Here is a 23,607-nt window from a genome sequence, read left to right as displayed (position 1 = left end):
TTGTGCAAACTGTGTTATATTGATGTTATTAACAAACACGTGGTCAGGGTTAAACATCCTCCACAGCCCATAATTCTCTGTTTGCGTGGAGATATTCCTCTGCTGTAAGCAAACTATAAGCCTGATGAAGATAATTTTCTGACTTCTGTGATGTATAACACCGCACTGGGACTGGACAGCAAAGTTCCTGCTATCAAAGCAACAACACCACATGCAGGCTAAATCCTGGTTAAAGGACACTTAGAAGCCTGATCCCTGCATGTGGCGTTTCCACATTTTACGATGTGGCATTGATTATGTTGTTTCAATGTTCAAGATTCAAGATTCAAAGTTTTTATTGTCATATGCACAGTAAAGAAACATGTTTCCCTGTGCAATGAAATTCTTACTTTGCTGCCCACACTGGATGTTGTAGGAGTTCACTCACCATTTGTAAGTCATCCAAACACTTGGAGGCCCATTACCCTCGCTGAAGTTGTGTCCATGCAAAATGGACCAGGTGATGTGTGTTGTGAAAGTGTCGTGACACGGACCCACAACAGGGGGCGTAAATGAACGGACAATGAAAGAATCAAATATGAACACTTTACTGTTGTGAAAAGCACAACCAAACACAGCAGATTACAGAATAAGTACAATAGTCAATTAGCAAAGGTGACTTGTGGGCAGGCTCGAGGATAGAAGACGTCTGTCCTGAGAAGAACCGGAACCACACGATTTCCTCCGCCGCCGAACCCGGAGAATACTGGAGCCGCCAAATCCCGAACACCCCAGGTGGCCACTGTCTCCGCATGTCGGATCTGGTACTGCTGGCGAGGAGCAGAGACAATCAGATGTGGGTGTGTGAACACCCAGTAACAACAACGGTGGGAATTCCACCCCACCTCTAACACACACTCCTGCAGCGTCTGTTTAACCACTTATCTGATGGGAAGTAGGACGAAACAGTTGCGACCCACGCCGGTCCTCTGGTTAGACAGCTGCAACACAATAGCACTTGGAATCAATCAATGCCGGCAGAGAAAGTTACCTCCTAAGGTAGACGATATCTCGGCAACGAGGTGGAGATGACGTCCGGTCTTTATGGAGTGGGATGATGATGTGTAGATGGGTGACAGCTGTCAAGAGATAATGAGTGACAGCTGTCACCCCCGGCTGTGTCCGTGGCGGCAGCGCCCTCTCGTGCCTGAAGCCCGCACTTCAGGCAGGGCGCCCTCTGGTGGTGGGCCAGCAGTACCTCCTCTTCTGGCGGCCCACACAACATTGTGGACCTACTTGGTACCCAAAGGTTGTGTGCTCATAAATCACTGTTTGTGCTGCAAGGAATGTTTCCATTTGAGATATTGAATGTTTTCCACTCAACACTTGAGATTCATACAATTTACCTCCTTATCATAGTGCTCCTAGAACCTTCCTCATGCCTGCCCGCACCCATCGTTGAATGTGGCAGACTGCAAAAGCTAATCATATTTTTATACAGAGACCCCAATTTTTTGGATGTTTTTCATAAATATTTCTTAAGATCCTCGTGTTGATTTGGCATACAAACAAGGCTACAGTGGAGTTCTCCAAGTAGAACAAGTCTGTCGTGGTACGCTGAGATCGCAGTATGAAACATTAAAAACGTACAATTGAATTTAGTTCCGTCAATGATGATGTCATTTGTTGTTCTTGGTGCAATACAACAACATATTACTTTTATTCAAAATAAATACTACTTTCCCTTTGCTTCAGGTAAACACACAGAGGCTTTATTAGGTACACCTGTTCAATTGCTTGATAACACAAATAGTTAATTAGCCAATCATATGGCATCAACTCGGTGCTTGTAGGCATCTAAACATTTTGAAGACGACTTGCTAAAGGTAAAACAGCATTAGATTTGGGAAGAAAGGGGATTTATGTGACTTTGAAGGTGGCGTGGTTGTTGGTGACAGAGCGGCTGGTCTGTGTATTTCAGAAACTGCTGATCTACTGGGAATTTTACGCACGACCATCTCTAGGGTTTCCAGAGAATGATCTGAAAAAGAGAAGATATTCAATGAGTGGCAGTTGTGTGGATGAAAATGCGTTTTTGATGTCAGAGGAGAACTAGCAAAATGGGTGAATGAGGGACTGAGTGATTCTATCATGTCGATATGGACCAATATCACATACCTATAAATGATACGCCAATATGATTGGATAAAACACTAAAGAATAAATAGCAATACACCCTTGTGATATTTTTTCGCGGACCGGTAATATTTTTCATACCACCCGAGTAAGTGAATGTCGCCTTGGTAATCAGCCAATCCATACATACATATGTTGTGACCTCACGGCGCGTGCAATCCTAGATATTGTCAATGTGTAATTTAATAGAGTGGTCCCTCACTATATCGCGTTTTGCCTCGCAGTTTCACAGATTTTTTTAGTGCAATTTTACATGCTGCTTCTTCTTTTTTTTTTTTTAAACAGCGCATTGTGTTCTGCGTCCTTATCAGGCAGGCCGGTCGCGGCACCAGTCGGTATCACCACAATTGCTCTCACTGCCTCCGATGCGCTTACTGAGTCTGCGGGCTCAGTAAACGCTGCAGCAGGCCACTGTCTGCTGTGCAGAGCTTCATCCAACTCCAGCAACAGGTCCAGGGACTACGCTCGCTGTTTTGATGCACAGCGCCCACTGCATGGTCTCGGTAACCGCAGCCGCAGAGCTCCGTGGCCATGACTTGGATTCTTTGTGGGTCCTGCATCCGTACCCCAGGAGGTAGTGAGTGAAGGGAGAGCATGCGTATTGTGTTCTGCGTGCATTTATCATTTATAGGTATATGATAAAATCGTTATCAAGTTGTTCACCAATGAATATGGCTTTTTACACCCTTCAGAAAACCATACACCCTGAGGCCAAAGGTATAACTTGATAACTGATAATATCTCTGAGGAATATTTCCCGCACCTTGTTTAATCTATGCCATGAAAAACTAAGGCACGTCTGAAGGCAAAAGGGGGCCTGGTACCAGCATGGTGTACCTAATAAAGTGGCCAGTGAGTTTACTCTTATGATATAGAGATGGGTCCATAAATCATTGGACATTGACAAAGGAAAAATGTGTCACAATATTTTCCAAGTGGATTATGAGCACACTTGGTTATCAGGGCATGAATGAATCCAAGAAACAGGTGAGACAGGAAAGGAAACAGGTGAGACAACAAAAAGAGTGTGACTCAGCTGACCTGTGAAGTCAAAGGACGGCTACACGTCACCTTTTCTGACATTACTTGCTAATGTTTTCCATTACGTTTTCATGTTTCCATTAATGTTAATTCATGTTTTCCATTATTCCAGCTTGCCTAAATATGACAGTACAGAGGACTTTCTTGCTTTAAAGCTCATTTGCTGCAGGAGTCAGTTGCCCCGTTCCATGTAATGTTACTTAGAGATGTGTGTGTGTGTGTGTGTGTGTGTGTGTGTGTGTGTGTGTGTGTGTGTGTGTGTGTGTGTGTGTGTGTGTGTGTGTGTGTGTGTGTGTGTGTGTGTGTGTGTGTGCATATATGCACACACACACACACTCAATATGCACATATATGTACTCTCAAACATCCACAGTGTAACAGATATCAAGACCTTTGGGGGCATCATCACAACCCCTCAAACACACACACACATGCACACACACAAACACACACACTCACACACTTCCCCGCCCCTCTCACTTGTCCAAATGAGACAAACGTGTACGTCAAACTGAAGGGACCCTCATAATAAACACTCAGCAGATTATCCTTGATGAGAGTAATTTATCACTAATATACCTTTAATGACAAAACAAAGGAGACACACAATCTGTTGGGGTGATGGTGACGGGGCAGGACAGGAAGGAAATGAAAGAGAGGAAGTGATGTAAGAGAAATATGCAGATTCATTATCTAAATGGGGGGAAAAATCCTGAAGTGCAGGAGCTTCTTCATACATTTTTTTTAAATAACTGTCCATACCTTAAATGGCTTTAAAAACATGAAAATGTCCAACAAAATCACAAACACACACCTCCTTCACCCATTTTATGCTCCATAAACCAAAACGGCACGTCTGAGACTGCATGCATTCATCAGGGCACATTACGCTCCACACAAATCCACTAAAGTTTACTAGCTCCTGCCTTTTATATTGATTCATCACAAAATGCAGTGTTATATATTCCAGACCAAGTTCAACCTTTTCACAAAGTTTCATTAAAAATCAATTATGTACAACACCCTGTGTCACATTACTAAGAAAAAGAGATTTTATATTTCCCCAATTAGGCCTCGTTACATGGATCCACCCTGAAATCATGTGTAATTAGTCCAGGACAGACCCGACCTTTTCACATACCTTTGGGAAAATTGGTTCCATTATCAAACCATATGTTGTAATAAACAGTGGTTTAGTTATCTTTTATGATGATAAACCAATAAACTGCTAAAAAAATGTATGTTTATTACAGATAACTGATAATTATTAGTATTGATTCGGACGCGGCTTCTGATAAACCAGTTTCACTTTAAGTGCCGCAGGGGCTGCTGGGTAAATTCAAGGATCACAAACACACAAAGAACGCATGAAAAATGAATGAATAAAAAATAAAACCCCAAACACTGTCATCATCTTTCAAAAGTAGTAAAACACAGTATTAGAAGTCACAGTTTATCTCGGTATTAGATAAACTGTCATTTACGAGCTAAAAGCTGCTGCTTTTTTCAGACACTTTCAACCCTTAAACAACCGAAATACGTCCATTAATGCACTGACTGGCAGAGTAAAAGACACACAGTAAATATAAATTGTTACTTGTTAGTTTCAGTGGGATTCACCTGAAAAAATAATCGTCCTGAGATTATATAAAATGGACTAAACGGTGACAAACTTGGCGATACCGTCAGCCACACAGAAATAAAATAAAATGAAGTTAAAATTAGTCCATTTTTGTTTTTGTGTCGAGCGAGCTTCTTCTTCTTGTCCTTCTTTCAGATCCAATGGCAGACAGCACCAGCTTAAGGTGCATTTACTGCCACCTACTGGGCTTGTGAGTGATCGCTGAGATTTTACAAAACCTTAACTCTTGGCAGCCATAGTCATTTGTTTAGATGTGAATAAGTACTCCAGTGTCCTTTAGATATTTAAATAATTCTTTTTGCACGATGTGTGATGAGTTTTGCAGCAGATTTCCAAGGGACAACACTGTAACGTCCAGAGTGAACCTAAACTACACTACCCATAATGTTCCCTGCGTTGACCGACCAATCACTTAATGATGACGTCATCAGCAAGCGATAGCCAGTCTGCCAAAAATAAACACACAACAGATGGACTAAAATGTTTGATTTTAGGGTTTACAAACGTTAAACTTTGCTCACTTTACCAGCAAAAAAAATGTTATTGGACTGAAAGTTATCGGAACTAAATTTATCGGAAGATGATTGGTCTGATGATGGTTTTAAAACTTATTGGAAAAGCTAATCTGCTAGCAAAAACATAAGCTTCGATAATTATCTGCTGTCAGATTAGCTGAACTGTGCCCACCACTGGTAATAAATAACAATACAGTGGTCCCTCGCTATAACACGGTTCACCTTTCGCAGCCTCGCTGTTTCGCGGATTTTTTTTAGTCCAATTTTGCATGCTTTTTTTTACAGTGCATTGTGTTCCGCGGCCTCATCAAGCAGCCGGTCGCAACACCGCAAAGGGAAAGCAAGCGCATTGTGTTCTGTGTGTCTGTTTCTAAGAATCTTCTCGCCCAGAAGAAAAAAGGGCGCCAACAACTACCCATAACTGTGTTCTACACTGGGAAAAAGACACCTGCAGCGAGGTGTGAGTCAGTGGAAAAAGACGTGACAGCGCAGCGGCACCAGGACAAAGAGGCACGATCAGAGGAACTGTGAAATACTGGCCAGTCACTATTAATATTTCTTATGTGTCCAACCTCGTACGTTGATCATTAAAATTAAATTTGTTAGTTCTAAAAGCCATCATAATTATTTATAGGAAAACGTTCTATTTTTATTTCTCAAACAAATGTTTGGGCCTGAAAACAGGTTGGTCTTATTTTTCTACTAAGGTTTGAACTTTGAGAGTGTTTACACATGAGAGAAAAGTGAGAAAATGTTCATGCCTGATTGAGAAAAGTGTATAAAGTGTGTAGTGAGGGGTTTTACAGCCTTAAAACGTTTATAATAATTGTAAAAAATAACACTGGCCACTTCGCGGATTTCGCATATCGCGGGCTATTTTTAGAACGTAACTCCCGCGATAAACGAGGGACCACTGTAATTCTGGGCAGCATGGTGGCTTAGTGGTTAGCACTGGTGCCTCACAGTAAGAAGGTCATGGGATCGATTTCCAGCCTTTCTGTGTGGAGTTTGCCTGTTCTTCCCGTGTCTATGTGGGTTTCCCCTGGGCACTCTGGTTTCCTCCCACAATCAAAAACATGCTTATTTAAGGTCTGCTTATTTCTCTGCCCCTGACCAAAGCAGAGTATACATCTGGAGTTGGTCCATGGGCACTGGACTGGGTGTCCACTGCCCCTAGTGGTTAGATTGTGTCTAACTGTAATTAGGATGGGTTAAATGCATAGGACAGGTTTCACTGTATGTACAGTACGTATATATGTGCAATCACAAAGTTTCTATTCTATCTTCTTCTATAATAATAACTAATAACAAATCTCCTTTGCCCCTGAATCTATTTTAAAAACAAAAAAGATGGCTTTACTGACAGCGTTGCTGTGTGTGTGGTGTGTAGAAAGACACTGGAGGTGAAGAACAGGAAGAGAATGAGGGCTGAGCCAAGGATCAGATGGTGGAAGCCGAAAGAAGAATGTCACGTGAACCTCAGGAAGGAGGTGATACAGGCACTGAAGTAAGTAAATTTAACATATAAAGCACATTTAAACACTGACCAAAGTACTGCACAAAGTTATATAAAATAGTAAAACAAGTAATAACATAAAATGGATTATCATAAATATAATCCATTTCAGTTCAGATGGAGTTCAGATGCAAAATCCAGTATCGTCAAAACTATAAATTTCCTCATATGTATATGTATACATTCTTTACTTTCTTTATTTTTATTATGGTATAAGGGGAGGGTATCTATAAGCTTTGCTTCTACCTTCACCCTTTCGGCTACACGGATTTATTGTACGTTGTTCCTTTAATGAGTGTGTTATTGTCTGTGTTGTTGTTCTGTGTGCCGAATAAATTCATTCATTCACTAATAACACTGAAAGAACAAGAGCAGCAAGGGACAAACGCAGAATCACAGAACAGCACAGGTAATGGAAAGATGAGGGGGCTGGAAGGTCAGAGAATTAAGGTGGGTTTGTAGCCTAGTTTTAAAAGGTAGAAATGGAGGGAGCACATCTGACATCTGCAGGCAATTGATTCCACAGTTGTGGAGCAGCGACGGCAAAACTTTGTCACCTCTCTGTTTGAGCCGTGACCGCGGAAAACAGGGAGAAGACCTTTGCCTGAGGATCCAAGGGACCTGGGGACTGAGTGTGGTTGAACAAGATCAGAGCCCCAAAAACAATTACTGTACATGTATGTAGATCTTTACAGAACAAACTTTTGTTTATGGTGTAAATAATTCAGTTGCTTAATTTCAGATAAGGTTAAGGTTCACCAAATGTTTCATTGAATCAATACAACTAAAGGCTTCATGGCTTCAGCACTTAAACGAGGCTGATCTGACACAGCTCTCTGCTATAAACAAAAATACATGGAAATAAAAGTTTCATGTTATTTTATAGAGCCAATACAAGAAACTTGTGAAAATTTTGATAAAATGGGCGGGCATTTTGTTTTATGCAAATTAGGGGTGAAGGAGTAAAGATACAACTTGGCAACAGCAATTTTTTAATTCAGTAGGTCAAAATACACAATAACTCCTCTGTTGCCTGCTTTTAACAGAAAATGCCTTGAGCAGCTGAAAATGGAGCTGAACTCAAAATGATAACTTCTGTTTTATCACTGTTTACATAGAAGTAGTTACTTGCCATTCAGCCTTTAATGACTTTAAGACAGTCAAAAAGAGACTGTATGGAGTCCCTAGATTTTAGGGGGAGGTACAAGTGTGAGTCATCTGCATAAAAATGAAAAGAGATGTTGTACTTTCTGATGATGTCTTTGGGCAGTTTTGCTCATTCCTTTTTGCAATCAGATTCAGGTCTGGCCTCTGGTTGGACAACTCAAGGACATTCACAGCGGTGTCCTGAAGCCACTCCTTTGATATCTTTGTTGAGTAATTCATTGTCCTGCTGAAAGATAAACTGTCACCCCAGTCTGAGGTCACAAACGCTCTGGAACAGGTTTCAATCCAGGATGTCTCTGCACATTGCTGCATTCATCTTTCCCCCAATCCTGACTACTCTCCTAGTTCCTGCCAAAGAAAAACACCCCCAAATGCTAAAATGGTAAATAGGTTGCATTTATATAGCACTCTTCCATCTGCATCAGATGCTCAAAGTGCTTTACACATCAATGCCTCACATTCACTCTGATGTGAGGCTGCTGCCATGCAAGGCGCCCACTACACAGCCGAAGCAACTAGGGTTTAAGGACCTTGCCCAAGGGCCCTTAGTGATTTTCCGGTGAGGCTGGGATTTGAACCGAGGATCCTCTGGTCTCAATCCCCACAGCATGATGCTGCCACCACCATGCTTCACTGTAGGGATGGTGCCTATGTTTCCTCCATACACAATACCTAGAATACACACCAAAGAGATCAATATTTGTTTCATGAGACCAGAAAATTTTGTTTCTCATAGTCAAAGCGTCCTTCAGTTGCCATTTGGCAAACTCTAGGTGGGCTGCCATGTGCCTTTTACTATGGAGTGGATTCCGTCTGGCCACTCTACCATACAGGACTGATTGGTGGATTGCTGCAGAGATGGTTGTCATTCTGGAAGGTTCTTCTCTCTCCACAGAGGAATGCTGGAGCTCTGACAGAGTTACCATTGGGTTCTTAGTCAGCTCCCTGACTAAGGCCCTTCTCCCCTGATGGTTCAGTTTAGATGGGCGGGTAGTCCTAGGAAGAGTCCTTTTGGATCCGAACTTCTTCCATTTATGGTTGATGGAGGCCACTCTGCTCATTGGGACCTTCAAAGCAGCAGCAATGTTTCTGTACCCTTCCCCTTTCCCTTATATGTAGACAGGTGTACCTTTCAAAATTATGTCCAGTCAACTGAAATGACCTCAGGTGGACTCCAATTAAGCTGTTGAAACATCTCAAGGATGATCAATGAAAACAGGACACGCCTGAGCTCAATTTTTAACCTTCATAGCAAAGGCTGTTAATACTTATACGTATATATACACACACACACAAACACACACACACATATATATATATTTTTTTTTATATTTTATATAATTTTGAGGAGAAAAAGAATTTCATCCTTTTTGGAATAAGGCCACATAGCAAAATGTGTGAAGCACAGTGAATACTTTCCCAGTATAGAGGGAGAAAGATGCTGAGGATGAAGCCACCAGGCAGGAGGAGAAGAAGGAGGCCTAAGAGAATCCAATCCAATCCAATCCAGTTTATTTATAGAGCACATTTAAAAACAACAAAGTTGACCAAAGCGCTGTACAATGACATAAAATAATCAATCAATCAATAAATAAATAAATTGGCAACAATAAAAGTTTTTAAAACAATAAAATCATCAACCCTCTAGTCAAAAGCCAAAGAAAACAAGTATATTTTAAGACGAGATTTAAAAACTAGAGGTGACTCCGCCTGCCTGATACAGAGAGGCAGGTCATTCCACAATCTGGGACCAACAACAGAAAAAGCTCTATCACCTCTACGTTTGAGCTTTGTCTGAGGAACTACAAGCAGAGCTTGATCACGTGACCTAAGAGAACGTGATGAGGAATAAGACACGAGCAGGTCAGACAGACACTGTGGAGCAAGATCATTAAGACATTTAAAAACAACAATAAAATTTTAAAATCATACAATAGCGAAACAGGCAGCCAGTGAAGGGAAAAAAGAATGGCGAACACATGGTCATACCCCGGATCCAGTCAAAAGATGGCCTGCAGCATTCTGGACCAGCTGCAGCCGTGCAAGTGAGGCCTGGCTTAATCTTAGCTAGCTGCCTCAGATGAAAGAAACTTGCCTTCACAACAGCACTGATTTGTTTATCAAGCTTAAACTCTTCATCCATTCTCACACCAAGGTTGCAAACCATAGATTTAATACATTGTGTCAATGGTCCAAGGTTTATTGAACCACAACTACCTGATTTACTTGGCCCGACCAGAAGAACTTCAGTTTTCTTTTCATTAAAGAGTAGGAAGTTTGCAGACATCCAGTCTTTAATGTTCTCAATGCACTCCAGAAGATGATTGGCACCAAAAGCATTCTCACGCTTTAGGGGCACATAGATTTGACTGTCATCAGCATAAAGGTGAAATGACACCCCAAATCTACGAAAAACTGATCCCAGTGGAAGCCAATACAATGAAAAAAGAAGTGGCCCAAGAATGGACCCTTGTGGTACACCACATGACAGAGGCGCTGTGGAGGAAACAAAATCTCCAAGTCTTACACAAAAACTCCTATCCGTTAAGTAGGATCTCAGCCATTCTAGAGCATAGCCCTGAATGCCAACCACATTCTTAAGGCGATCCAGGAGGATCTCATGATCCACTGTGTCGAACGCAGCGGTCAGATCCAACAACACCAAAACAACCAGTGTGACAGAATCAGTGGACACCAACATGTCATTAAAAAACCCTCATCAAAGCTGACTCAGTACTATGAAAATTCTTAAAACCTGATTGAAAGACCTCAGGGATCTCATGCTCATCTAAAGAAGCTTTCAACTGATTAAAAACAATTTTCTCCAACACCTTTGACAAAAATGGTAATTTAGAAATAGGGCAAAAGTTGGATAGATCACTAGGACCAAGACCAGCCTTCTTTATTAACGGTTGAACAACCACATGCTTCAGGCTAGCAGGCACTACCCCATTTATCAAGCTTCCATTAACACAGTGTAGAACAGAGGAAGCCATTGTGGGAAACACTTCTTTAAACAGACGTGGAGGAACATGATCACTGGGTGAGCCAGCAGGCTTCATCTGACACAATACTTTTTCTAAACAGGAGAGTGTCACAGGCTCAAACTGATACAACACGGCTTTACAAGTGACAGAATCAAACACATCAACAGATGGAGGGCTAATAAGGGCCCTAGTTGACACAACCTTGTGATGAAAAAATTTAAAAAGTTTTCAACACGCCACAGGTGAGGCTTCAATGCTCTCAGGCTGGGGAACATTAAGAGCCATATTCACCATGTTAAAAACAACACGAGGGTTGTGTCTATTAGCTGTAACCATATCAGCAAAATAAAGAGCCTTAGCAGATTTTACACATTTCTGATAGCTGGACCAACAGTCCTTTAACATTTTAAAGGAACTTTGCAGCTTATCCTTTTTCCATTTTTGCTCAACTCTCCTGCACTCACATCTTGCAGCACAAGTAGATTCATTTAGCCAGGGCTCAGATCTGGGTCTGGGGCGTCTCATTTTAAATGGAGCCACACGATCAAGAAAAGACTCACAGGTAGAGTCAAAGCGTAAGAAAAACTGTTCAACATCACAATCAAAGTAAGAATGGTCCCTAACCAATGGAGAATCATTAAAAGGCACAGAGAACTTGGCAGCAGTGGTTGAATTAATTACACGACAGTGGTGCGCAGGAGCGCACGGTTTGACAGTGTTGCATAAATAAGGCACGTTAAAAAGAACTGGCGCATGATCAGAAAACAGCATCACAGACTTCTAAATTACACATGGAAATACCATAAGTTAAAACAAGGTCCAGTGTATGTCCATGTACCTTTGTGGGTCCAGAAACACACAGCACAAAGTTAAAAGAGTCAATAAGCTCCAAAAAGTCTTTGGCCATAGGATTATCAGCACAACATACATGAACATTAAAATCACCCACAATCAAATACGATCAAACTGAGGCATGATTTCGGCCAAGAAGTTAGAAAAGTCATTTAAGAAGTCTTTGTTGTATTTAGGTGGCCTATAAACAATGGCACACAACACGGGAGGATCAGCAGTCAGAACAAATGCATTTAGCCCAAAGCTTGATGCTGTAAATGTTGAAGCAAACTGTTAATACTTAAAAACTTAAAACTTTCTCTGTAAACAGTTGCTACACTGCCTCCTCGACCCAGAGCTCTCGGCGTAGAAAAGTAAGTAAAGCCAGCAGGCAAAAGTTCAGAAAAGGCGCTCGACTCACCAACACCAACCCAGGTTTCAGTTACGCAGAGGAAATCCAGCCCATGAGACACAATAAAGTCCTTAATAAGAAAGGTTTTATTTGCCCAGCGATCGAGCGTTTACCAGCGCTATCCTTGCTGGGGTCTCAGTGGTCACTTTCACACGAGCATTGCCGGTTTCCCGTGCTACCGGCCGTAGATTTTGGAAATTCACTCCACACTGTTGGAGACGGGCAACAGGAAAGCGCCGGCTCCAAAATCTTCCAGCATCCAACCCGGCCACTGGGACCAGGTAACTGATCGACTCTACACAGCGACCTGAGGTAAAAACACAGCTGCCAAATGTAGCAGGCAGTAAACCAGCCTTTAGCTTCACCAGCCTTCTGCAGCGTTTTCCCCGGTGCCTTCGGCGCACGCTGCACACAGGTGGAGCCGACACACGGCAGAGGAAATCTGGCACTCCTGGCAGTAAAGGTGGACAAGAGAAGGTGTATTGATGTGGTGAGGGGAGGACAAGCAGGTGTTTGGTGTGACACAAGATGATGCAAAGGACGGGGTAAAATGAAGATAGCTGAGCTACCATCACAATCCCAAATGGGAACAACCAAAACAAGAAGTCTGAATTTCAGAGCATCTCAATGCACCGTAGTTGCATTTAGAATTTGGAGGGTGGAGGGAAAATCTGAACACAGTCCACGTGCATAACCCATGAGAGACAAAACAGGGAATGACAGGCAGGCTCAGTTTTTAGTGAGTAATTCTTGTCTATGATCAGTGGTCATGGGTTCATGGTGAAGTTGTCGATTGAGGTTTACATAATGGTGGAGACTTGCCAATCTTTGTTAATAAAAATCAAATGAACAAAATTTGTCTCTGAGAGCTGTTGTTCTCTTTTTGTCTTTGTCTGAGAGCCGGCAGTCTTTTCAGCCTGGCCTTCTGTCTCTGTGTGGTCAGTTGGCGTCATAGATGTGCAGTTGTTCTGCTGCTGTTAGCTTTCCGGAAAGGTTAAGATAAAACAGATTCATTGACTCATTGCTCAGTGGTGCATAAGCACTTTACACCACACCACAGCTGTACATCATCTGCCAGTACTGAAATGCGACCTCTCCGCAATCGACAAGTAAGCTTACCCACTTCATGTCCGAAGGTCAGAGGAAAAGTGTAGCAGGAAATGCAAATGGTAAAGAATTTCAAGTTGATTTGAACAGCAGCCACAGCACACTAACAATTTAGCAGTATGACCTTTTTTTCTCTCAGTTGCTTAACTTTAATGTTAATCCCACCTCCTGTAGATCAGTGGTTTGACCATGAACTGAACCAAAAACTGCCTGTTCTTTGTCACGCCTGCTGATTAACTGAGCTGTTGTTAAGACATGAATATAACTGCTGCTAAAGCATCAGAAGTGTCTCAAGAGAAAGCCAGAATGAGAGCAACCAAAAATATACGTATTAAAACGAGTCACTTAGCGTAAGAGAAACAGCAATACCAGAACATATTCATGGCATAAAACAGAAAGCTTGATCATTCGAGCCTCAGTCAGCTCGTTAATAAAGACCAGCACTTTTATTAGACGCAGGCATTTGCAATATTTATGGCATGAATATTTTAGAGTCCCCAGCAGGAGCCGAGAGACAGAGCTCATCCTTTCAGCAGTGAAGACAAGAGTCAGAGTTTCTCATCTCAGCCACATGACCAAGGGAAGAAGTTTGGGTCATTCGTCACAGTTTCTCATTTCACTGTGGAGCATGAAAAAGTTTAAAAAAACTTGCAGAAGTTCTTCTCGGAGTTATATTCTGGGTTGTTCTGAAGCTAACGCTTCTCACATACTACATGGTACATCTTAAACTGTAGTTAATAGGAATGTGAGGAAGAAAATTAGGAGAGTAAAAACAACAAAATCAGAATGTAATGAGACTGTAATAACGTAATAAAAAAAAATGCTTATTTAGGGTCTGCATGTTTCTCTGTCAAAGGCAGAATCTCTACATCTGGATTTGGTCCCCAGGTGCTGGACTGTGGCTGTTGGGATGGGTTAAATGCACAGGACAAATTTCAGTGTATGAATGTACTGTTGTGAAAGTGTAGTGACACGGACCCACAACAGGGGGCGCAAATGAACGGACAATAGAAGAAGTTAAATTTGAACACTTTACTGTTGTGAATGCCACAACTACACACAGCAGATTATAGAATGAATACAAAGTCAATTGATAAAGGTGTCGTGTGGGCAGGCTTGACGATAGGAGACGTCCGTCTGGAGAAGAACCGGAACCACACGATTTCCTCCACCACCGAACCAGGAGGATACTGGAGCCGCCAGGTCCCGAGTTCCCCAGGTGGCCACCGTCTTCGCGTGTCGGATCTGGTACTGCTGGCGAAGAGCAAAAACAGTCAAGTGTGGGTGTGTGTACACCCCGTAACAAGGATGGTGGTTATTCCACCTCCACCTCTAATCACACGCTCGTGCAGCTCCTGTCTAATTACTTATCTGGCGGAAAGCAGAGCGAAGCAGTCGCAGCCTATGCCGATCCTTCGGGAAGACAGCTGCAACAATGTATCTACTGAACTCAACGTAGGAATACTCAGGCTGAGAGTGTTACCTCCTTAGAAGAACGATATCTCTGCGAAGTGGTGGAGGTGTCGTCCTGCTTTTATTTGGGATGAGGCGCAGATGATTGGTGATAGCTGTCATAGCCGATGAGTGACAGCTGTCAACCCGGCCGCTCTTGGGAGGTGGCAGCGCCCTCTCGTGCCCGAAGCCCGCACTTCAGACAGGGCGCCCTCTGGTGGTGGGCCAGCAGTACCTCCTCTTCTGGCGGCCCACACAACATGTACAATGACAACAAAGGAAATTCTTCTTCTTATTATTATTATTAATATAATGTTGAAGATGGCCAAACTTTCGGCTTAGACATCACACTTTTATGTAATATCAGCTCTTTAATTTGTAATTTATGTGCATTGTTGCAGTGTACTTTTTATTATTGGTATTTATCTTTTATTAATTAGTTAGTAGTAGGCAGCATGGTGGCTTAGGGGTTCACACTGTTACCTTACAGTGAGAAGGTCATCGGATTGATTCCCACCTGTGGCCTTTCTGTGTGGAGTTTGCATGTTCTCGCCGGGTTTGCATGCGTTCCCTCCGGGTGCTCCGGCTTCCTCCCACATTCAAAGACACGTAGATTAGGTGGATTGGAAATTGACCATAGGTGTGCGTGTGGGTGTGAATGTGTTTGTTTGTCTATATGTGGCCCTGCAACAGATTGGCGTCCTGTCCAGGGTGTACCATGCCTCGTGCTCTATGACTGCTGGGATAGGCTCCAGCCCCCGCGACCCTTAATTGAACTAAGCTGTTGAAGATGAGTATGTGAGTGTAGTTAGTTAGTTAAGCCTCATTCAGGGTGCGTGGAGCCAACCGTGGAGACCAAACATCTCAATCTGGGTCTATCATGGGCAATATCCTGTGCTTGGATCAGGGTCACATTACAGGCTCTGAGGTCTCGGGCTATTACATCCAACCAGTGGGTGCGAGGAGAGCCTCTGGGTCTCCTCCAGCCGGCTTGCAGAGGGTCAAAGTCCAGAATGGCCATACCATCGCATGTGCCGCATTGCTGCATGGGCGCTGTTGAATCTGCTCTCTCGGAGCCTGGTTGGTTATGTGTTGGGACCAGGTAATACCTTCCATCCCCCTGAGGGCCCTCAAGATTCTTTTAGTGCAGGAGTTTATTTTGTTTTGTGCATTTGTTCCCGGAAAAGCCCTATAAAAACTTGCTGTAATTATTATTATTAATCCTGAAAGATTTTGATTGTCCATTTTTTTTTATCTTCTTATTTCATGTGTCTGGTGTTATACAATTTCATGTGGCTTTCACAGATGTTTGCCATCCCCTCACCTCACTCGCAGGGCAGCACCCACATGTCGCTTGATTTTGAGCAGACCAAAAAATTTGCACGACAAACTTCCTCGCCAAATAGGAATGAGAGATTGACATGCACGTTTCCTTTTTTATGACTCGCTTGATTAAATGCATCATGTCTCAATGTTGAGGACCCCATCGGATGGAGAAGGCCAAGGACACGCCCACATTTCATCTGTCTACATCAAATAGACATGTCTGTCTGGGTGGTTGTCATCCAGGACTCAGTACGGTTCCATAGCGAAGTGGACGCAGGACCAGGGCCTGCTCCCAGACCAGCCCTGACAGCTCATTCAGTCGCTTGTGAAAAATCTTTTTTATGCACAGGGACAGATTGTTTTTTCTGTCTATGATGATATTATACAGAGAAAAAAAATGCTGAAGGCTCAAACTAATGTTTTCTCTTTTTTGCAATAACTTGGAATGTATTTGTACATCCTGCTCTCCTCCCACACATCTGAAAAAATTCAACATTTTTGTAAAGTGTGCGAGTGGTGCGTCGGATCAGTAATAATAATAATAATAATAATAGTAATAATAATACATTTTATTTGGAGGTGCCATTCAAGTCACTCAAGGTCACCTTACAAACAAAGTAAAAGCATAAAAATAAAATCACAAACGTTAGTAAAACAAAACATCGACATAAAAACAAGTGACAGACTCCAGTTAGAGGTCATATGATGTCAGTTTGAACAGATGGGTTTTGAGTTGGGACTTGAATGATGTGATGAAGTTTGATTGTCTTATGTGTGGAGGGAGGGAGTTCCAAAAGTCTGGGTGCTGAGCAGCTTAAAGTCCGGGCACCCATGGTACTGAGGCATGAGGTGGGGATGGTAAACAGTCCAGCAGAGGTTGAGCGGAGAGTGCGGGACGAAGGGTACTCATGCAGGAGATCAGAGAGGTAAGTGGGGCCTAGGTTATGGAGCCTCATAGGCGAGGAGGAGATTTTTATACTGAATACAGTAATGTACAGGGAGCCAGTGAAGCTGGATGAGAACAGGAGTGATGTGATCAGATGATTTGGTGCGGGTTATGATCCGGGCAGCTGAGTTCTGGATGAGTTGCAGTCTGTTAATGAGTTTGTTGGGGAGTCCAGTGAGGAGGGCGTTACAGTAATCAACACAAGATGTGACAAAGGAGTGAACCAGAATTTCAGTGCTGGATTGGGACAGGGATGGGCGGAGTCTGGAAATGTTGCAGAGGTGAAAGAATACAGTCCGGGTGATGTTTTGAATATGCGGTGCAAATGAGAGGGTGCTGTCCAGAATGACGCCTAGGCTTTTGACTTGGGGAGAGAAGGGTACAGGGAATCCGTCGATGTTGTGATTTAGTGAGGGTGGATTTGGAGCCGATGAGCAGGGCCTCAGTTTTATTATTGAGCTTCAGGAAGTTCCTGTGCATCCAGCTCCGGATGTCTTCCAAGCAGGTGATGACGGAGGTTAAAGGGATGGCAGCAGTGGGTTTGGAGGAGATGTACCTTGTCATCAGCATAGCAATGAAAATGGATCCCATGCTGATGGAGGAGTGTGCCCAGGGGGAGAAGGTAAATAATGAAAAGAAGTGGACCCAAGACTGACCCCTGGGGGACACCCAGTGAAACACCCAAACATCCAGACTTGTGTTTCCTTAATTGCACGAATTGTTGATGGTCAGGAAGGTATGATATGAACCAGGAGAGTGTACCACCAGTGATCCCAATGCCAGCCAGGTGGTCCAGGAGAAGTGGTGAGAGATGGTGATCATGTCCCATGTTATCCTTCCACATAATAAACACTTTCAAATGCTTCCTCTCATGCCAGATTTCAATCTCTCCAAGGCATTTTTCCTCCACTAAATGACACAAAACTGAAAATTTGAAGCAGAGCAATACAATGAGGAAAAATCACTGCGACACACAACAAAATTGTCAGTCTAGCTCCAACAGAAACAAAAAAGTAATAATGCACACAGGGATTGGCAAAAGTCTCAAGGGATTTCTCGAGCAACAGAGGGACGTGTTGACGTGACAGAGCTGAGGGAGCAAATGCAGGTGAAGGTGTTTCTGACTTCCAAATGCACTTTAAGAAGATTGACGGAGAAAGTATTATAAGGATGTGAAAGACAAGTTCTTCAAAGCTCCACTTTAAATCAGTGCTGCTGTTTACTTTGTGAGTCGATACAAAACAGAATATTGCAAGGTTGCCGCTGTTTGTGCAGAAGATAGTGAGGCATGAAAAGGCTGCTTTTCATCTCTGCACTTACCATGGCAGTGCCATTCATGTCTCTGAGAGCTCGGCCTGGGAGGTTGAGAGAGGTCCGTGAAAAGGCTCCGGAGTCATGAAGTTACCAGACACAAGTGTTTGTCCATGCCTTCATCTTTGCAGGAGGGAGAAGGTTCAAGCCTTACTGTGTTGTTACTTCACCCCCCAGAGGGGGAGTGAAGAAATGGTTTTAGTGGCACTGTGTGTCTCTTTGTGTTTCTGCACTTGACAACACCTTCAATAGAATGTAACTGATGAACTGATTTACAGATCTTCATGACCAGGTCACTAGCCCAATTGATATTTTGACAATATATATATATATATCATTTTATATTTTTTATATACATTTTTATTTCCACAATTATTTGATAAAAATGGTTTTTGACCATTGTTGTGGGGCCATCTTTTTTCATACTCACTCACTAATCTTCAACCGCTTACTCCACTTAGGGTCACGGGAGGCTGGTGCCTATCCCAGGAGTCATAGGGCATGAGGCGGGGTACATCCTGGATATGATGCCAGTTGGTCGCCATATAGACAAACAAACACAGTCACATCTGCACACACACCTGCGGACAATTTAAAGTTTGCAATCTATCTAATGCTGATTTTACACATAACAATGACAAGTCACGAATGCCACGAAGTATACATTCTTGGCCACTGATCACGAATGTGATGATTTGGGGCAGAGGCGTCAGGAGTCCTCAGGAACTGTTGCAACCTGTTACCATGCGTTACGATTAATGACATGTATCGCTGGCGAATTATGCAGCTGGTCTGCTCTGTGTCAGCCTGATCCCGTCAGATCTCGGAAGCTAAACAGAGCAAGATGTGGTTAGTACTTGGATGGGAGACCTCTTTGGAAAAACAGCAGCTGTGTGTGTTTCTCCAGGTGAAGCTGGAGTTGTGTCAGGAAGGGCATCCGGCGTAAAACCTGTGCCAGTTACCAATGCGGATCTGGCTGTATACACTGTGGTGACCCCGAGCAAAAACCGGGAGCAGCCGAATGAACAACAACAACAACATCGCTGGCGAATTATCATGAACCATGACACACAGTCAGTAATGTTCCGCCCTGTTGCGCGCTATTGCGTGTAACAGTGCGTTCTGATACGTAATGTACAGGGAGCCAGTGAAGTGCATTCTGATTCACGTTCGGAATCAGGCAAATCGTCTCCATATTCATCCTACCGTCAGCTGCCAAACAGTTCACATTGCTCCACATTGCTCCTCAACATCCAGATGAATCCACAGCAGAAGAAGAATTTTGTGATTGCATGCTTATTTGGGCTCTATGCCATTGAGTTGCGCAGAAAGGAGGAGGAGGAGACGGAGGGAGCCAGATGTCTGGCTGCATGTGGCTCTCCTCTCACTCATTCTCCTGATGAGCGCTGAGGAGCATTGGAATGAGATTTAGTCGACTTGGCATCACTGTCCTTCTTTGGTATGCTGCAGCAATGCAACTGACTGCAGTGCAGCAGGGTTTAATTGTGCGCACATGAGAGAAGTGATTCGTAGTGACGCACAGTGAAATGTTACAATTCGTGTCAAAACTTGACATTTTCCATGTCAGTTTGCAGCAACACGTGACAGTATGGGCTCCAAGAACCATGACAGGAACCACTACGAACACTGTCACGCTCTATTAAGGATCACCACTAATCAATACGGATCAACACAATCAGTTGCGAACTCCACGACATGAGGCAAATTGAGGGTGGTGCGTGACATTCGTGGAAGAATGTCACGCACCTACACGCACTGTTAAAAAGCCTATTCAGATTCATTAAGTCACGTTAAGAATGTCAGGAATGTGCCACGAATGACAGAAAAATGACATTCGTAACGCATCCCGCCTATGTGTAAATGCAGCATAATGCAACGTTTACACATAACGATGACAAGCCACGAATGCCAGGAAGTATACATTCTTGGCCACTGATCACGAATGTGATGATTCGGGGCAGAGGCGTCAGGAGTCCTCAGGAACTGTTGCAACATGTTACCACGCGTGAGGATTAATGGCACATGTTGCTGGAGAATTATCAGGAACCATAATGTTCTGCGCTGTTGCACATAATGGGGAGGACATGCAAACTCCACACAGAAAGTTCACAGGTGGGAATCGATCCCATGACCTTCTTGCTGTGAGGCAACAATGCTAACCACTAAGCCACCTTTTTTTTCAAACTTCATTTCACAATTACAAATGATTCTGTGATGGGTGGTAGAATTGGAAAACATGTCAGATTTACAAAAAAATAAGTCATTGAATGTTACTGTTGGTGTTGTGACATGTACAGGATGAGGAAGCATAATCAGCGCACTGTGCATGATTATTCTGCACCATATAACACTGCTGCTCTTGTGCATGCTGTAACATGGACAGAATGAGAAAAATATAATCAAGGTTATGATTATTATGCACAGATGAGTCATAGGATGTTGCTGTGTGTGTTGTGACATGTTTTGTAGTTTTAAATAAAATAATTATATTTTGGCGTTGTTCAGAAAACACAAATAAAGGTTGAACAGTTGGTAAGAATATTGTCAAGGAAAATCTCATGAATTGTTATATTCCAATAGTTGCCTGAATGGCCTGAAGTCTGCTCTGTGATTGCTTGTTGTGAGAGCTGTGGCCTCATGCATAAAACTCTGAAGATTCACAATGTATGATGTGTGCCTGCACAGAAATAAGAACATGAATACACATTCTTTTTGTTCATGTGTGCACAATATAAATCTTTATAAATCTCAGTCAATGGGACATTATACACACATGCACAAGTTGTTTCCATTCCCATCTTTAGCCATAAATGGATGTAGATACCATTTGCTACACATTTAATTCAATTTTTTTTTTTGACATTCAGTGTCACTCAAAGTTGAATAGTTTAGTGTTTCAGTGTCAATCGAGGACACTTAAAAAATCAGCGACATTCAGGTATTCAGTGCATCCAGAAAGTATTCACAGGCGCTCCACTTTTTCCACATTTTGTTATATTACAGCCTTATTCCAAAATGGAGTAAATTCATTTTTTCCCCTCAAAATTCTACTCACAACACCCCATAATGACAATATAAAAAATGTTTTGTTTTGTTTTTTATTTTTGCAAATTTATTCCAAATAATAATAATAAAAAATATGAAATCACATGTGCATAAGAAATCGCATCCTTTGCTCAGTACTTTGTTGATGCACCGTTGGCAGCAATTACAGGCTAAAGTCTTCTTGAATGGTCAAAATAAAACAGTGGTTTTAATTTTGACAAACTGATTCTGTGGTCAAATCGAGCTTTTATCAACTGCAGCTTTTAGCGAAGGTGCAGCCTTTTTTAAATTGTGTAGATCTAGAAAAAGCCATTCATGCTTTTATTATTTCTTGGCTGGACTACTGCATTGGGCTTTACGTTGGAGTCTCCCTGTCTTCCCTTAGTCAACTTTAGCTGGTTAAAATGCTGCAGCACATCTGCTAACTAACATGCGTAGACGTGACCACATCACCCCAGTCCTCTACGCTCTGCATTGGCTTCCACTTCGAGCTAGAACTGAGTTTACAATTCTTATGTTTGTTTTAAAAGCTGTGAATGGTTTTGCCCCACCAAAATGCGACAACCTGCTGACACTTCGGGACCAAACCACAGTTTTGAGATCTTCTAGCCAGTAGAAGAACTAGAGCTTCCAAGGTCCAGATACTGCCACTGGGGAGACCAGACTTTTTCTGTGTCTGTGGCCGCACCCAGACTGAGGAACAAGCCCCCCCCACCCCAAGATCAAGCACCACCACTGACCTGGATCTTTTAAATCTAAATTAAAAATCTTCCTCTTTAGAATGGCTTTTGCACAACCAGCAGTGCTCTGACGTTTTATTCGGTTCTTATCTGTAATTATTTTGGATGTATATTTTTATTGATGTGTCTGTTTTAAATTTGCTTATTGTCTTACATTATTCTTTATGTTTTTTGTTTGGAAAATTACCTGAAAACACTGACACAGACAACAAATGAGATACCAGGGGAAACAGGTTTCAGTTACTAAGATCTTTCTTCATTTAAAGCTTTAAAGGTACATGTCATACAGAGTGTAGGTCTGAAAGACAAAATACGAGTACATTCAGTTTTCATGCCACTTATGGGTGATTCTTAGACTACGGGCACTTATTATGTCCTTTGATCATATTGTATGAAAAACAGAAAAAAGGGGAAATTTCACACTTTTATAGTTATCTTTACAATGAAAGTGTGTTAAGAAATTTGTTCTAGTAGTCTATGATGACTTTCACCTTTTTTCAGCATCATTATATGCAAATATTGCCATTTTGTGCTTGTCCCACACCCAGACTTTTGATCTTCAATGATAAAAATGAATGGTAAAGAAACGTTTTTCTAATGTTTTAAAATATCTCTGAATAAAATATCAGTAAAATAATCAAAACATAATTGGGGTATTCAATGTCATACAACTGTTGTGATTTTTTTTAAATAAAATGTAGTTGTCCCATACTATTGCTGTAATTTCCACCACAACACTGCAATGTCCCTAAACAGTTTGTATGAAAGATTGTTTGGGTAGTTTCTGTGGAAATAAACAGTGACATCAGAGCACATGTATATAGCGCCAAATCACAACAAACAGTTGCCCCAAGGTGCTTTATATTGTAAGGCAATGGTGTGGTGGAAATTACATTTACAAGGCCAATAGTGCCCGTAGTTAAAGAATCACCCTTATATAGGGTCCCAAGATGTTACAAAGTCCATTCAATGAAATCATTTGATAGTATCAGACAGTCAGTCTCAAAAGTCCGTTCCTTGGTCGTTCATCATACACTGATGAAACATTGTCTTGCCTCATCATATAGCATAAGACAATCAGAAAAATAGTCCTTTCCTTCTTGCTCATCATGCACTGATGAATGCCTCATCAATCTTATCTGTGCCCTTTGTGCCCTTCCTCTTCCATGGCATTGTTCAATCAATTACTAAGACACTTACAATGGTAAATATAACAACATGATTCTTTTATAACATTTTTATCTGACTGTGAAACACTTTGGTCACCCTCTGGGCTGCGGAAAGGGCTATATAATAAACTTTGATTTGATTGATTGATTGATTGATTGATTGAATATGATGCCAGAAGCTTGGTGCACCTATCTTTGTGCAGT

Source organism: Thalassophryne amazonica, chromosome 5, assembly GCF_902500255.1.
Source record: "Thalassophryne amazonica chromosome 5, fThaAma1.1, whole genome shotgun sequence".
Classification (NCBI taxonomy): domain Eukaryota; kingdom Metazoa; phylum Chordata; class Actinopteri; order Batrachoidiformes; family Batrachoididae; genus Thalassophryne; species Thalassophryne amazonica.
This window is presented reverse-complemented; position numbering follows the sequence as displayed.